Here is a 15,036-nt window from a genome sequence, read left to right on the forward strand (position 1 = left end):
TTTTAATGATATATATTCTCATGGTTATGATACGGAAACAATAACCGAAGGAAATGAGAAATATATGTGTCTTACTACATATAAATCAGGAAAGAAATATGTAGTTGAAAAATTATCAATGCTCCCTACTGGATTGCATTATACACATATAAGGCCAATCGAATCAAATATGGTGGTTAATAGTTCTTCAATATTAACAAATTGGCATGATCGATTGGGACATCCTGGTTCAATAATGATGCGAAGAATTATTGAAAATACGCATGGTCATCCATTGAAAGACCAGAAGATCTTTCAGAATAATAAGTTTCAATGTAAAGCATGTTCACTTGGAAAACTTATTATAAGACCATCACCAGCTAAAATCCAAACTGAATCACCCATATTTCTTGAACGTATTCAGGGTGATATTTGTGGGTCAATTCATCCACCATGTGGACCATTTCGATACTTTATGGTATTGATCGATGCCTCTAGCAGATGGTCACATGTATGCTTATTGTCAACTCAAAATGTGGCATTTGCAAGATTGATGACTCAAATAATAAAATTGCGAAATCAATTTTCCGATTATACAATCAAGAAAATAAGACTTGATAATGCTGGAGAATTTATATCCCAGACTTTCAATGATTATTGTATGTCAATAGGAATCACTGTTGAAATCATGTAGCTCATGTTCATACGCAAAATGGATTAGCTGAATCATTGATTAAACGTCTACAACTGATTGCTAGACCAATGATTATGAAAACAAAACTCTCTATTTCTATATGGGGACATGTAATTTTACATGCTGCGGCATTAATTCGCATCAGACCAAGTGCATATCATAAATTCTCCCCATTGCAACTTGCATTTGGTAAAGAACCAAATATCTCTCATCTGAGAATTTTTGGATGTATGGTGTATGTGCCTATTGCACCACCTCAAAGAACAAAAATGGGACCTCAAAGAAAGAATGATATTTATATCGGCTATGATAGTCCATCAATCATTAGATATCTTGAGGCTCAGACAGGCGATGTGTTTACAGCACGGTTTGCTGATTGTCATTTTGATGAAAATAACTTTCCAATGTTAGGGGGAGAAAAGAAACACATCGAAAAAGAAATCACATGGTATGTACCATCATTATTACATTTGGATCCTAGAACTAAACAATGTGATAAAGATGTACAGCAAATTGTGCATTTGCAAAGAATAGCAAATCAAATGCCAGATGCATTTGCAGACACAAAAGGGGTAACAAAATCATATATACCTGCTGTAAATGCCCCTGCTCGAGTTGAAATTCCAAAGAAACAAAATGAAGACATTCATGATGTCATAAAACGCCTGAAGCGTGGAAGGCCAATCGGTTCAAAGGATAAAAATCCTCGGAAAAGAAAATACATAGAGAAAAATGATGATCAGAAAATAGAAAATGGTGTTCCAGAAGAAACACACGATGATGAAAATATTTTGTCAGAACCACAAACTGACGAGAATCATGAAATCTCTATCAATTATATTAATACTGGAAAAATATGGAACCGAAAGAATGTACAAGATATTGATGAGATATTTTCGTACAATGTGGCATGTGACATCGTAAATGAAGATAATGAACCAAAATCTTTTGGTGAATGCAAAACTCGAAAGGATTGGTCAAAATGGAAAGATGCCATCCAGGTTGAATTAAATTCGCTAAATAAACGTAGTGTTTTTGGACCTATAGTCCTTACACCTAAAGGTGTTAAACCTGTTGGGTACAAATGGGTTTTTATTCGAAAGAGAAATGAGAAAAATGAAATAGTGAGATATAAAGCTCGACTTGTTGCACAAGGTTTTTCTCAAAGACCTGGAATTGATTATGAAGAAACATATTCTCCTGTTATGGATGCAATTACGTTTCGGTATTTGATCAGTTTAGCAGTGTCTGAAAACTTGGACATGCGTCTAATGGATGTTGTTACAGCTTATTTATACGGATCACTTGATAGTGATATATACATGAAAATCCCTGAAGGATTTAAGATGCTAGAAGCACGAAGTTCAGAACCCAGAGAATTTTATTCTGTGAAATTACAAAGATCATTGTATGGGTTAAAGCAATCCGGCCGAATGTGGTATAATCGGCTAAGTGAACACTTGATGAAAAAGGGATATGTAAATGATCCAATATGCCCTTGTGTTTTCATCAAGAAAACAACATCGGGATGCGTGATTATTGCTGTATATGTTGATGATTTAAACATCATTGGAACGAATAAAGAAATTCAAGAAGTGATGTTATACTTGAAGGAAGAATTTGAAATGAAAGACCTTGGAAAAACCAAGTATTGTCTTGGTTTACAAATTGAACAAAAAGAATGTGGAATTTTTGTTCACCAGTCTAATTATACAGAGAAGGTCCTTAAACGTTTCAATATGGATAAATCAAATCCTTTAAGTACTCCAATGGTTGTCAGATCATTGAATATAGAAAAGGATCCATTTCGTCCATGTGAAGATGATGAAGTTGTTCTTGGTCCTGAAGTACCATATCTAAGTGCCATTGGTGCCCTTATGTATCTTGCAAATTGCACTAGACCAGACATATCTTTTGCAGTAAATTTATTGGCAAGATTCAGTTCATGTCCAACGAAGAGGCACTGGAACGGAATTAAACATATATTCCGTTATTTACGAAGAACGACGGATTTGGGACTTTTGTATCCAAAAGATACAAATCAGAGAATAATTGGTTATGCTGATGCTGGATACTTATCTGATCCACATAAGGCACGTTCCCAAACCGGATATGTATTTACTCGTGGAGGCACTGCAATCTCTTGGCGATCACAGAAACAAACACTTGTTACAACTTCATCAAATCATGCCGAGATTATTGCACTAGCAAGCCGTGAATGTGTCTGGCTTAAATCAATGACTCGGCATATCCAAACTTCTTGCGGATTATCAGTGGACAAGAATCCAATCACACTGTATGAAGATAATGCCGCATGTGTTGCCCAAATGAAAGAAGGATACATCAAAAGTGACAGAACTAAACATATTCCTCCTAAATTCTTTGCATACACTCAAGAGCTGGAGAAGAATAAAGATATTGATATCTGTTACATTCAATCAAGTGAGAACTCATCCGATCTCTTCACAAAGGCACTTCCCACGGCGATATTCAGAAAACACATTTATAATATTGGGATGCGCAATCTACGAAATATGTGAAGAATCATTCATGTTGACATCAGGGGGAGTTTACGTGGCTGCACTCTTTTTTTCTTACTATGGTTTTTGTCCCAATGGGTTTTTTCTAGTAAGGTTTTTAACGAGGCAGTATACAACACGTAATGGAGATAGTCATTCTATCATGATCATCATCACAAGGGGGAGTGTTGAAAATATATATAAATATATATTATTATTTATTGTTGAATGTTGAAGGTTGAAAGTTGAAAATTGAGTTGTAAAATATTGAAAATTAGTGTGTGATGATGTAATTAATGATGTATTAATTTTTGACTAATCTCCAATTGAGATCTATAAATAGGTCTCTCCATTTGTGTAGAAAAACACAATTGAGTTGAGAGAAAAAATATTATAAAGTGTAGAGTTTGATATATTTTAAGTTTTTAGAGTATTTACTTTTTACCGTAAATTTTTACTTTTTCACAACACTGGTATCTATATTTGACTTTTTATTTTATTTTATTTTTTGAGTTGAAGTAGGGGATTGTCACAATTAATGGGATTACGAATTTGAAACTTTGTCCCATGTAGAGAACTTGGTGTCAGATGAGCTACATATCATCGGTCATATTTGTCTTTTAAAATAACATAATAATGTCGTCGTCGTTGTTATTGTTATTGTTATTGTTATTATTATTATTATTATTATTATTATTATTATTATTATTTTGAATTTTAAGATGGTATGTTTTGTATGAAAATTTTTTTTAGGAGATATTGTAGTTTTATAAAATATAAAATTTTAAATCATTCAGAAGGTGACCCAACTTATCAAATAACTTATTTCGGTATATACAAACTGTTTTAATTGTTTTTTTATATTTCATATTATTTTTCAAAAACTATAAGCTCTCAAACATATGATTATCTTATTATTATTATTATTATTATTATTATTATTATTATTATTATTATTATAACATAAAGCTTTTAATTAACTAAATTTCAATTAATTGATAAAGTTTGAGATGAAATTACGATTATATCCTAACTTAATTCCCAAAAAATTCAAAATTATTATACAAATTAGTTATTTTATATGGTCTTCTTTTTTTAGCATTATATTTTATCTTATTTACTAAAATGACACTCGTTATCTTTGTTTGAATTTTAAAATTGTGAAATTAGATAGTTATCACTCTAAAATTTTTGAAATATCTAATTTATCATGTGAGTTTTAAAAAAAATTAATTAACATTTTCAAGTTCTCCCAAATCATAAAACAGCTTGCTTTGACATGCTTAGAAAAATAATTTTGCAATAGTGAAAAAATGAATTGAAATGATCTTTAGAAAATTGAATAAAACTACTCTCTTTGATTTGAAAGCATATGGTCAATTTTAATCGTAATTTCTATGAGATTATCATATAAATTAATTTTATGAGACAAATTTTTTAATATAATCTTACTTATGAAAAAAAAATATAATATTTTATATAAAAAAAATATGACTTTTAATTGTAGATATAGATGACTTTAAAGATCAAATTGACATGTCACAATTTTTTATCTCCTAAAACGTAGAATCGTGTGGAAAAAATAGTTTAGCGTACGGAGGAGAAAAGCGCACTTCCAGATACGCATAAATGTCTCCAGTCCACCTTTAGTCTCGTACCAGGAGAAAGCGCTTTCAAATACGTACAAATCGCGTCTAAATGTCTCCAGTCAGCCTTCAGTCTCGTACAAGTACAAGGATTCAACGGATTGTAGGGGAGGGGATTACGAGAGCGAGCAAGCATGGCGGAAGAAACACTGCTATCCCTTAGGTCTTTAATGGCCGCACACTTGCCGCCGCTCGACGCTTTAGTCGTTCCTTCTGAGGATTATCACCAGGTTCCTTTGTCTGTTGATCATTTATGCATCAATTGAAGAATCGATATGTAGATCGATTACTGTTGTCTATGTTCATTTTGATGTGTTCGACGTATTTGCTGTCTCTGTCTCCTTTTCCAATTGTTTTGCTGCTTACAGAGTTTATTTTATTGTTTTTGATTTTGTTATGTTCATGATCGATCGGTGATTGATTTGGCAGAGCGAGTATGTCTCTACGCGGGACAAACGAAGGGAATTCGTGTCTGAATTCACCGGCAGTGCTGGTTTGTTTTGTTTTTTTTAATCAATTGACATGTGTGGTTTGATTTTTCCTTTATCATTTTGGGTATTTCTTTGCATGTATAAGAGATAAATGTATTATCTTGATGCTAATTTCCATGATTTGGTCGCCTTGTTCTTTTGACTGGTTCATTTCTTTGATGCATTGCCAGTGCATTAGTTGTTTGATGCAGTATACCATTGTGCATGGATGATTTACGACCAACCTATCAGATCATGTAAAATAACTTTTCAATTTTGGAAATGGAAGTAAAATTACGCGTACTTCCCCTAGTTTGACAAGTAAAGAGGGTGAAAGTTGATCGATGATTAGTTTATAGGAACTTGTGCTGTATTGGCGTCCATTCACTTGAATCTAATGTAATGTATTTGTCAAAACTCAATACATTGTAGGTTTAGCACTTATAACAGCAAGAGAGGCCCTACTTTGGACAGATGGGCGGTACTTTTTGCAGGCAGAGCAGCAACTAGGCAGTCAGTGGAAGCTGATGCGAATGGGAGAAGACCCAACTGTTGACATCTGGATGGCTGATGTGAGTTTTCTTTACCTTATACTAATCATCAGCTGTCAGAATATTTATGTAATTATTATAGAAGCAATCACCAATCCATCTATAAATTTTAATGCGTAAACTTACTCAGGCATGCGAAGTACTGACAAAGATTGACTTGAGATCATATATATATTTTCATCTTCTATCTATAATTAATTGCCTCTAACACCATAATTTAGTAAAGGTTCAGAATGGATTTGGTGTGCTTTTCTGGTGATTAAAAAGAAGATTCAAGATGAACACTTTTTTGTTACGCACTTCCAAATTCCACTCTGGAACGATAAATCCTTTGGGCATGGGATACTTTCATATTCTCACTGACATTCAGATTCGCAGCCATTAGATGCTGATAACCCTATTGCATGATTACAGTGTTTCTTTGTACAGATCCCATCTCAAAAGAATGTTAAGCGTTATTGTAACCTTTTAAGTAGGGCTTAGCTTGGGTTACCTAGTTTTGAATTTGTTTGCCATGTTCATGTCCATGTTGATTGAAATTTTTGATCTGCTAGAATCTACCAAAAGATGCCGCTATTGGTGTTGATCCTTGGTGTATCTCAGTCGACACAGCACAGAAATGGGGGCGTGCTTTTGCTAAGAAACAACAGAAGCTGATTCCAACGACAACAAACTTGGTAGATGAAGTTTGGACTAGTAGGCCACCACATGAAATAAATCCTGTCGTTGTGCATCCACTTGAATTTGCTGGTTGTTCTGTTGAAGATAAATTAAAGGATTTGATGGAAAAGTTTGTGCCTGAAAGAACTCGTGCTATAATACTCACGGCATTAGATGAGGCAAGTCTATGATATCACACCATAACATCACTCAGTTATTCGATTGTTTAATCTAAATTCCAGAGATTTCTACTTGGTCTTAGTTTTGATGTTCACTATGTCAGGTGGCTTGGTTGTACAACATTCGTGGTGCTGATGTTTCCTATTGTCCGGTTGTTCATGCATATGCTATTGTAACTTCGGCATGCATATGCTATTGTAACTTCGGCTTCAGCTTTCTTTTATGTGGACCAGAAAAAGTTGTCTGCTGAGGTTAATACTTGATGCATAATAATTTATTTACTTGTTGATTTGTGGGTCTCAAATTCTTCAAACTTACAGGTAATCTCATATATGGAGAAAAATGGTGTTGAAGTGCGGGATTACAGTGCAGTTAGCTCTGATGTTGTCTTACTTGCGTCTGATGAACTTAGTTCATGCCTTTCAAACAAAGTAACTGAACATGAAAATTCAAATAACCTGGACAATGATAAAGACAATTCTGGGATGATAGTGAGTGATAATTCCGCAGAAGAGTGTCAATGACCTCATATGGGTTGATCCTGGTGCATGCTGCTTTGCCTTGTATTCAAAACTAAACATGGACAAGGTTTTCCTGCAGTCATCACCTTTAGCTCTTGCAAAAGCCTTGAAGGTATGACTTGTCTATAACACACCTCTACTGTGATTGTTGTCCTTGAAGTATCATGACTGTTCGGAACAATATCTAACATTCTTGAAGTGGTAATGATCTCTAGAGCATGTATTGAGTCCCGTGGATCTATTAGAGATTTAGATTCCACTCACCTTCTACTTGTTTTGCATTGATGCTCTAATAACACAGGGAAGTACATTTGTTAATTTTAATTTGCCATGGATTGGACTTTCTAAGTGGATGAATCGTCGACACATATTACTCTTGCACATTTGATAATTTCCATCATTGTTGATTACTTGACTAGGAGACATGAAATCATTTTGGTGAATGTTTCACTGTCTTTTCTAGTTGGAGTCATCCAGTTTGCCAATCATGAGAACTTGAAAGTCATGGACAATAGCATGTTAAGTATGTTGAAATAAGGAACAAGCATTTTCTATCGCTCTCATTGTAGTTGCAACGTAGCACTACAGCCAGAGAAGGTGTGGTGTTCCAGGAAATCTAATTTCTTGTTCAAGATACATACTCGATGAAGAATTGTGAATGATGTTTCAATGCCCTACCATTATATTTAGAAAGGAGAATGCTTTAATTCCACATAAATAATGCTTGTTTCTGATAATGAATTGAACTTCATGGTGGCTCTAATTTTTTCATCAATATTTCTGTTTTGGAAGTGGTGGTGTTTTTTTTCCTCCTAATTTATTGGACTTCTTTTTCTTCACACGTGATTGAAATTTCACTGTTAAACAGAAAGGTGGGATTTAGGTGTAGGTGTACAGAGAAATTATTTAATGAATATTTTTATGCATCTCATGACGTTCTGGAAACTATTCAAGTTATTTACATTGATATTTTAGTTGTTCATTGGCTTGAATATCTGTGAACTGTATCTCTTACATATACTTTCATAGAATCCTGTTGAGATAGAAGGATTGAAGAATGCACACATTCGAGATGGAGCTGCTGTTGTTCAATACCTAGCTTGGTTAGACAATAAGGTATATTCAGAATTACAATAGGCTGGTTACATTAGGTTTTATTTTGTGTCACATGATTGTGTTTATTGGTGACAACTCTGACGTGGAACATTATGCTTTAGCTCCATTTTCCTACTCTTTAGAGGAAATCAGAATTTTCATTACCACAATTGAATTTGAAATTGAAATCCTGCTTTAATGATTGTGAAAGCTTCGATCTTTTTGGATAGGTTTATATTGGAATCCTCATCTTCAAAGCGGTATGTACCTTCAAGCCTCAAAAATAGTTTTAGCTTGGGGGAAAATATTGAGTAGGAGAAAGAAAATATCATAGGCTTCATCCTAAATTTACACATTCACCTTTTTGGCTACCTAAATTTGGTGTCAGTCTCCAAGAGTGCTATGTGTGTTTGCGCGCAAGCATTGTTTTTAAAAATAGTGAGATTGCACAATAAATATATTTGGTACCAATAGAAAGTTTTTGGACTTTCTAACTTGTGTTTTAGGACTCTGCTCTGTCCATGGCACTATATAGTTGAATCACATGCTTCTATAACATGAGATGTCAATCATAAGAAAGATGAAAGCATTTCTTGTACTGTTGCTTTGAAATGACAAAATCGAAATGTTCACAAGAATTGTTCCTTGTATGATAATGCCAGTATCAGTTCAAGAAATTATTTTAATGCTCAAAGATTTTTCCAATCATTTATTATTGATTTTCTGTCCCACAAGCTTTGCGATATTGTCAGCTGATAATACTTGTCAAGCTGGGTAATATCTCTTGGATATGATAAAAATACCTACTGATATACTATGTTGATTACATGTTTCGGTATCCTCAGATGCAGGAGATTTATGGCGCTTCTGGTTACTTTCTGGAAAGTGATAGCAATAAGAAACATCAATTGTAAGTTTGTTGTTCCATTCATGAGTAATCGAGTATGAAGTATTAAGTTAATCCCTTGTATCTTAGCATTAGTTTTAACCTTGGCATCTTTTCTCTGAACCTGCTGTGTATCAATTACTAGTCTCTCTTTTCATTTCCTTTCCACTTCATTTAACACACTCTCCTGATTGTTGGATTTATGCTGACCATGTTAATCTAAAATAGATATTGTCCAACAGATACTGGATCGCAATTTTGTACCATCGCTTGAAGCTTAAGCTTTAGAATTCTAATTTCACTGCCTAATTTGTCAGCTAAGACAGCTTAAAAGAACTTCAAAACATGTATTCTTCTTGAAGAATCTCTCTCTCAAGATCGCGACTTCTAGAAGAACTATGCATGCTGTGTAATGATGAAACTGGACTAAGCTTAAAAGTATTTGCAATTAATGCACTATTTTTTCCCTGGATGGAGCTTCAACCTTTTTCTGCTGTGTAGCCGGTGCCTGCCTACCTTTTGTCATCGTCTTTTTTCTTTGAGGTGTAGACCTGAAGTGCACACTTTTTTCTGGAAAGGGTTAAAATTTAGACGAACTTAAATATTGCATAGGCATCCAATTTGATGTTGGAAGTTCTATATCCTGGTGTATATTATTTAATGGAAGCACCTTATGGGATAAATACTTTTGAGCTTTTACAGTAAGTCAATGGAAAGAAAAATTGTGTCACCACACCGGCTTATAGGCATTTGTAGAGGACTAATGAAAAGGGAATAAATTTTTATTTTTTACTTTTTACAAATTGGCTACGTTCTATTATTTAACTGGGCACGCATTGCCAATCAACTCATTCTTACACCAGTGGTTTTATTTGAAATGCTTACAGGAAAATACCAAAACTGACTGAAGTGTCTGTAAGTGATAAACTAGAGGAGTTTCGTGCATCTAAAGAGGTATTTCTTTTTGTTTCTGCTTCCCCTCCCTTTCATTGGATAAAGGATACCAATTTTTGCGCTGTACTATTAAGTAGTTTTATGGGTTTGTGTTTGATTTATCTCCATCAACAGTGGATAAATGCAGGCTCCTCATAGATGTTATGTGCACAGGGCAGTTTAGTGGCAAAGCGGAATAACTAAAGTTGTACACGTGTCAACTTCGGATTTTTGTATTAATATTTGCGTTTTCTTTTATCAACAGCATTTTAGGGGATTGAGTTTTCCAACCATTTCATCTGTTGGTCCAAATGGAGCAATTATACATTAGGTCCAGAGGCAGAAACATGTGCTGAACTTGATCCAAACAGTATGTACTTGTTTGATTCAGGAGCGCAGGTGTGTAAATGAGCATCTTTTTTCTTCTGTTTTAATTGTGTCTTATTCTTTCATAGAACCTTCATCCTTAATTTTTTTCAAGTTGATTTTCTTGGTTTAATTTAATTTAATATGGTATCTAAAGTATCTAGATGGAACAACTGACATAACTCGAACGGTACATTTTGGAAAACCTACTGCACATGAGAAAGCAAGTTATTCAGCGGTATGTGGCGTTTCCTTGTTTCATTGGTTTATTCTACTTGTGTTTAAAACATGAAAATTTCAGTTCGGTTTTTATGAAATGTGTTTATGAAATCTTGTATGTGCATGACTGCATGTGTATGATAATTGCTGGTTCACCTTTACCTTCTGTTCTGATTTCAACAAGTTAGCCAATTTGAATTTCCTCATTTTTCCCTTTGATGTGAAAAATCTTGAACACATCTTCTCTGGTCCTTCTCTATCCATCAGGGAGAAAATGGACAGATTGGTAAACACAGATCATTGACTAGATTAACCCATATTATATTTTTCTTTAATTGAATCTTGAAATTTCTTATTTTTTACAATTTATACCTGCATGAAGAATAGCATAGAGGTTTGACTAGAAAAGTAATTACACTAGGGAAATTGACAAGAAGTGAGCATGAACTGTATGCTGAAACCTCTTTGCTTCTGCATCTGTCATAGTTTAATGTAATCAACCCGACACTTTATCTGGTCATAATTTTGATGTCATTCTGCAAAGAAAATTTAACCATAAAAATGGCGCTTCTATGAGATCAACCATTGAATTTAAAAATAGGGAAGTGTTACTTAGTTCACTTCCATGTATGTTGTAACACATAAGGAGTCTGATATGTTGGATGCTTCTATAGTTTGAATTCCCTATTTTATTGTGAATACATCCATAGAACTCCACATTATGTACTGGTGAAAAGAAAAAGAAAGGTTGTAAAGCATCAATGCTATGTTTGTAAAGCACACATGGACACTTGAGATTTACTGCAGCTTAAACTTTGCATAGAATGTGATTTCAGTGAATCATAGACATGTATGTTTAGTCATTATTCTTCTTCATTGTGTTCAAGCCATTTGTAACTCATACTCATTGCTGTCCATTTCAAGCCCAATCTTTTTCCAAGAAAGTTGACTTTTTTCGTTGTATCCATTTTTTGGACGATGCATTACCTGTGTCACTATTTTATGGTTATCTTTCTTTATTCTCCACTTCAAGTTTAAGTGCGCGTTTAGTCGACTATTCACTGTCCAGAATTCGAGTATTACCTTGCATAAGAATTAATTTTCTTATTTTCTTCGCTTTGAGTTCAAAAGCTATAACATTACGTCATGCCACAATATACTTAAATCCTGTATTGCAGGTTCTCAAGGGGCATATTGGCTTGGGAAATGCTATATTTCCAAATGGAACCACAGGTAAGATTGATATTAACATCAACTATCTCATTTTATTGCATGTTTTTGAAGAGTTCGGGCTGGCTTCAGAAGTTAGGACTAGATAGTTTTGTTGCCAAGTAACCCAAGCATGCTTTGGCTTGACAAAGATATCTGAAAAATTATTCCATGATGTTTCTCGTTTCCACTTTCCAGGTCATGTTCTTGATATTCTAGCACGACTTCCGTTGTGGAAAGATGGGCTTGATTATAGACATGGTACTGGCCATGGAATTGGGTCATTCCTAAAATGTCCATGAAGGTAAAGTTTAGTTTGTTTTTGATAATAATTTTCTTGATATCAAAACAGTTGGTAAACACTGTGAGGCCGGGACTTCAGTTTTTTCAAAATGAGGAGATATTACTGTTTTCTGATATGGTTAGTTAAATTGGATTAAATGAAACTAGTTAATTCTCAGTTACATCAAGAAGATACATTTTTTTTAGTTAGGGAAAATATCAAGAGTATGAACTTCTTTTCACTTTGGCCATGTAATTTCAAGTATGAATGGTCTACTCGAATTTCTCATTACATTCACAGAGGATAATGTCTGCTGCATGAGACAGATTCGGTGTTCCAGGCCGAACACATAACGTTGTTTTTAGAATTTTTGGTTTTTAGGATAGAGTTTTAGCATTTCCACTTCTCATCCCATTGCAGAAATAGAGAAACAAGCAAATACACGTAGTAAAATAAGACTTGTACTACCTTATGTATGATTGTCCTATTTTGAGGAACTCCATATGAAACAGGTTCATTCATAGTATTTTGTGCATGGATGTGACATGGAAGTGGATTTTATTGGCATTGAACATCTACTTTTAGAAAGTAAACTAGCTGGTTCCTTTGGTCTTTATCGTTAAACATAGGGATTACTTGCGGGGGACAATAAGAATGAACCAGATCGCTGCATCTAATCCCTCTTAATATCTGCTTTTTGTAGGACCTCATCAGATTAGCTTCAGGCCAGCTGCACGGAACGTGCCATTACAGCCTTCGATGACTGTAACTGATGGTATGTCCATTGTTTCTCTGATTCAGTTGATTTTGTCTGTTTATCATGAGCAACTAAACCCAAATTTTAAACAACCTAGGTGATAATCAATGGATAATTAAGAATAGTATGATGTTAGGCCTTTTAGTTTTTGGCTATTGTCTCTTTATCTGAGTTATTAAAATGACGTATCACTTATGTGACAGCCTACTCTGCATATTGTGGCTCAGCTGTTTTCAACACAGTATTTTTTTTAATTGAAAATGAGTTTTAATATAAGTTTTCAAAAAGTTGAGGACAATGTTATTTTTTTTAAAAAAATTCATGCAAGGACAGCTCTATTGATAATGATTCTGTGTCGCTTGCTATACTAGGGTTGTTTGAATAGCCATTTTCGAGGCCAGAGGTTGTGGAGTATTCCCAATTGTGCTTGTTTGAATTTTCCTAAATTTGGCCGTTTTTCATTCATGTCTTGAGATTCGATTAATGAAATTGGTTTTACAGAACCTGGTTATTATGAGGATGGGAAATTTGGTGTAAGACTGGAGAATGTGCTGATAGTAAAAGAGGCTGATACAAAGTTCAATTTCGGTGACAAGGGCTTCTTACAATTTGAGCATATCACATTGGTAAACATTTCAGTTTTGTATCGAATGTCTACGTCTCGTGTATATACACCTCATTCTTGTGGCTTGATTCCGTTCCAAGAGATTGAACAACTTGGCCCTCTCTTTCTTTTTCTTCTTCTTGTTCGGTTCGAATATGTCGAAACTTCTGCCAGAAAGAAGGCTTGTTATGTATCGATCCTCCATCTCCCACGAGGTTTTCTCCGATTCGGATCGCGTAATGCCAGGTACAATAGCTGGTGGCATTGTTCCACTAATTAGCTCTTCAATCACTTCATCTGAAACCTTCAAATCATGTACATTTTACATATAATAATATATAATATAATATATCAGGCCTATATATCTCAATTAAATATATTCTTGGATCCACGTACGGGGATAAGAATGAATTCATGAAGTTTCAAGCTACCTGGAAAGTAGCCTGCAAAACACTCTTGTCAAATCCAAGAATCACGTCTCGGATACTAGAATATGGTCCAGTCGCTGGATCCTCTACATTTAGTTACATGAGTTAAAAGTATACATTACGTTCCCCAAAGCCAAAACAGAGATATATATAATAATAATAATAATAATAATAATAATACTACATGAATGATTTTCGTTGAAAACATAGCATGCTAAGCATGATCTTACACGCAGGTCCTCATCCGAATTAGCGAAAATTGCATGGATCCTAAGCTTTTGTGGCTCGGCCTGATCACCAGTTTCGTTGCTGCTATGCACGAAGAACACAGATCCTTGTTCTAGTCTGTAGACATCTCCTTGCTTTATATGGGTACGTTTGAGATACTCTTCCTCCGTCCAGCTCAACTTGCCGCGCCGCGCCCTTAATTCAAAGAATCAGTTAAAACTGCGAACTCCGAAAATAAATGATTATGTAATTTTTTTTAATAAAAAGGCTGCAAACACTCCCCTGCATAGAAAATGATATTGCCCAGCAGAATGCAATGGCGGATTTTGACAAAAGAACATATATACATCAATCATAAACATTTGGAAAAGAATTTGTTTTTTTTTTTTAAAGTCCAAGTCTCAAAGTCTGAGTACACCTTGTATCGCTAACACAAGGTACACAAACATCAAGAAAAAATTCAAAATTATGAGGGTTGGCCATATTGCACCTATTGCCCCCTCCCTCATGTCCCTCGGATCGTAATTTGAATCCGCATGATCCAATAAACCTCTAATTCATATGTGAATAAACCTCTAACTTATGTGGGATGGAGTCCCTTCGGAATCAACCTTTTTTAAGAAAAAAATTCAAAAACGAACCTAGAGATCTTTCCGGAACATTTAATTTTGTGGGGATGAAACATGAAAAATCTTTCCAGCTTCAAGATGTTAGAAAATAGCTATATTGTTCACAAATGGATGCATATATATATAATCTCAAAGAAATGAAGAAAGTACCTGAGTGGACATAGACAACCATATCTGAA

General features: G+C 34.5%; 1 long non-coding RNA gene and 1 pseudogene across 1 annotated transcript; one reads left to right on the top strand and one right to left on the bottom strand.

Annotated features, from left to right (window-relative positions):
• The first annotated feature begins 4,844 nt into the window (after window positions 1–4,844).
• Window positions 4,845–14,596, top strand: LOC140860167 (aminopeptidase P1-like; annotated as a pseudogene).
• Window positions 13,758–14,350, bottom strand: LOC140860168 (uncharacterized). Its single transcript, XR_012143617.1, has 3 exons — window positions 14,231–14,350; window positions 14,004–14,084; window positions 13,758–13,876 (listed from the first exon to the last, which is right to left on the bottom strand). It is a non-coding gene; the product is annotated as an uncharacterized lncRNA (long non-coding RNA).
• Window positions 14,597–15,036: the final 440 nt, after the last annotated feature.

Source organism: Henckelia pumila, chromosome 4 (genome assembly GCF_033568475.1).
Source record: "Henckelia pumila isolate YLH828 chromosome 4, ASM3356847v2, whole genome shotgun sequence".
Lineage (NCBI taxonomy): Eukaryota > Viridiplantae > Streptophyta > Magnoliopsida > Lamiales > Gesneriaceae > Henckelia > Henckelia pumila.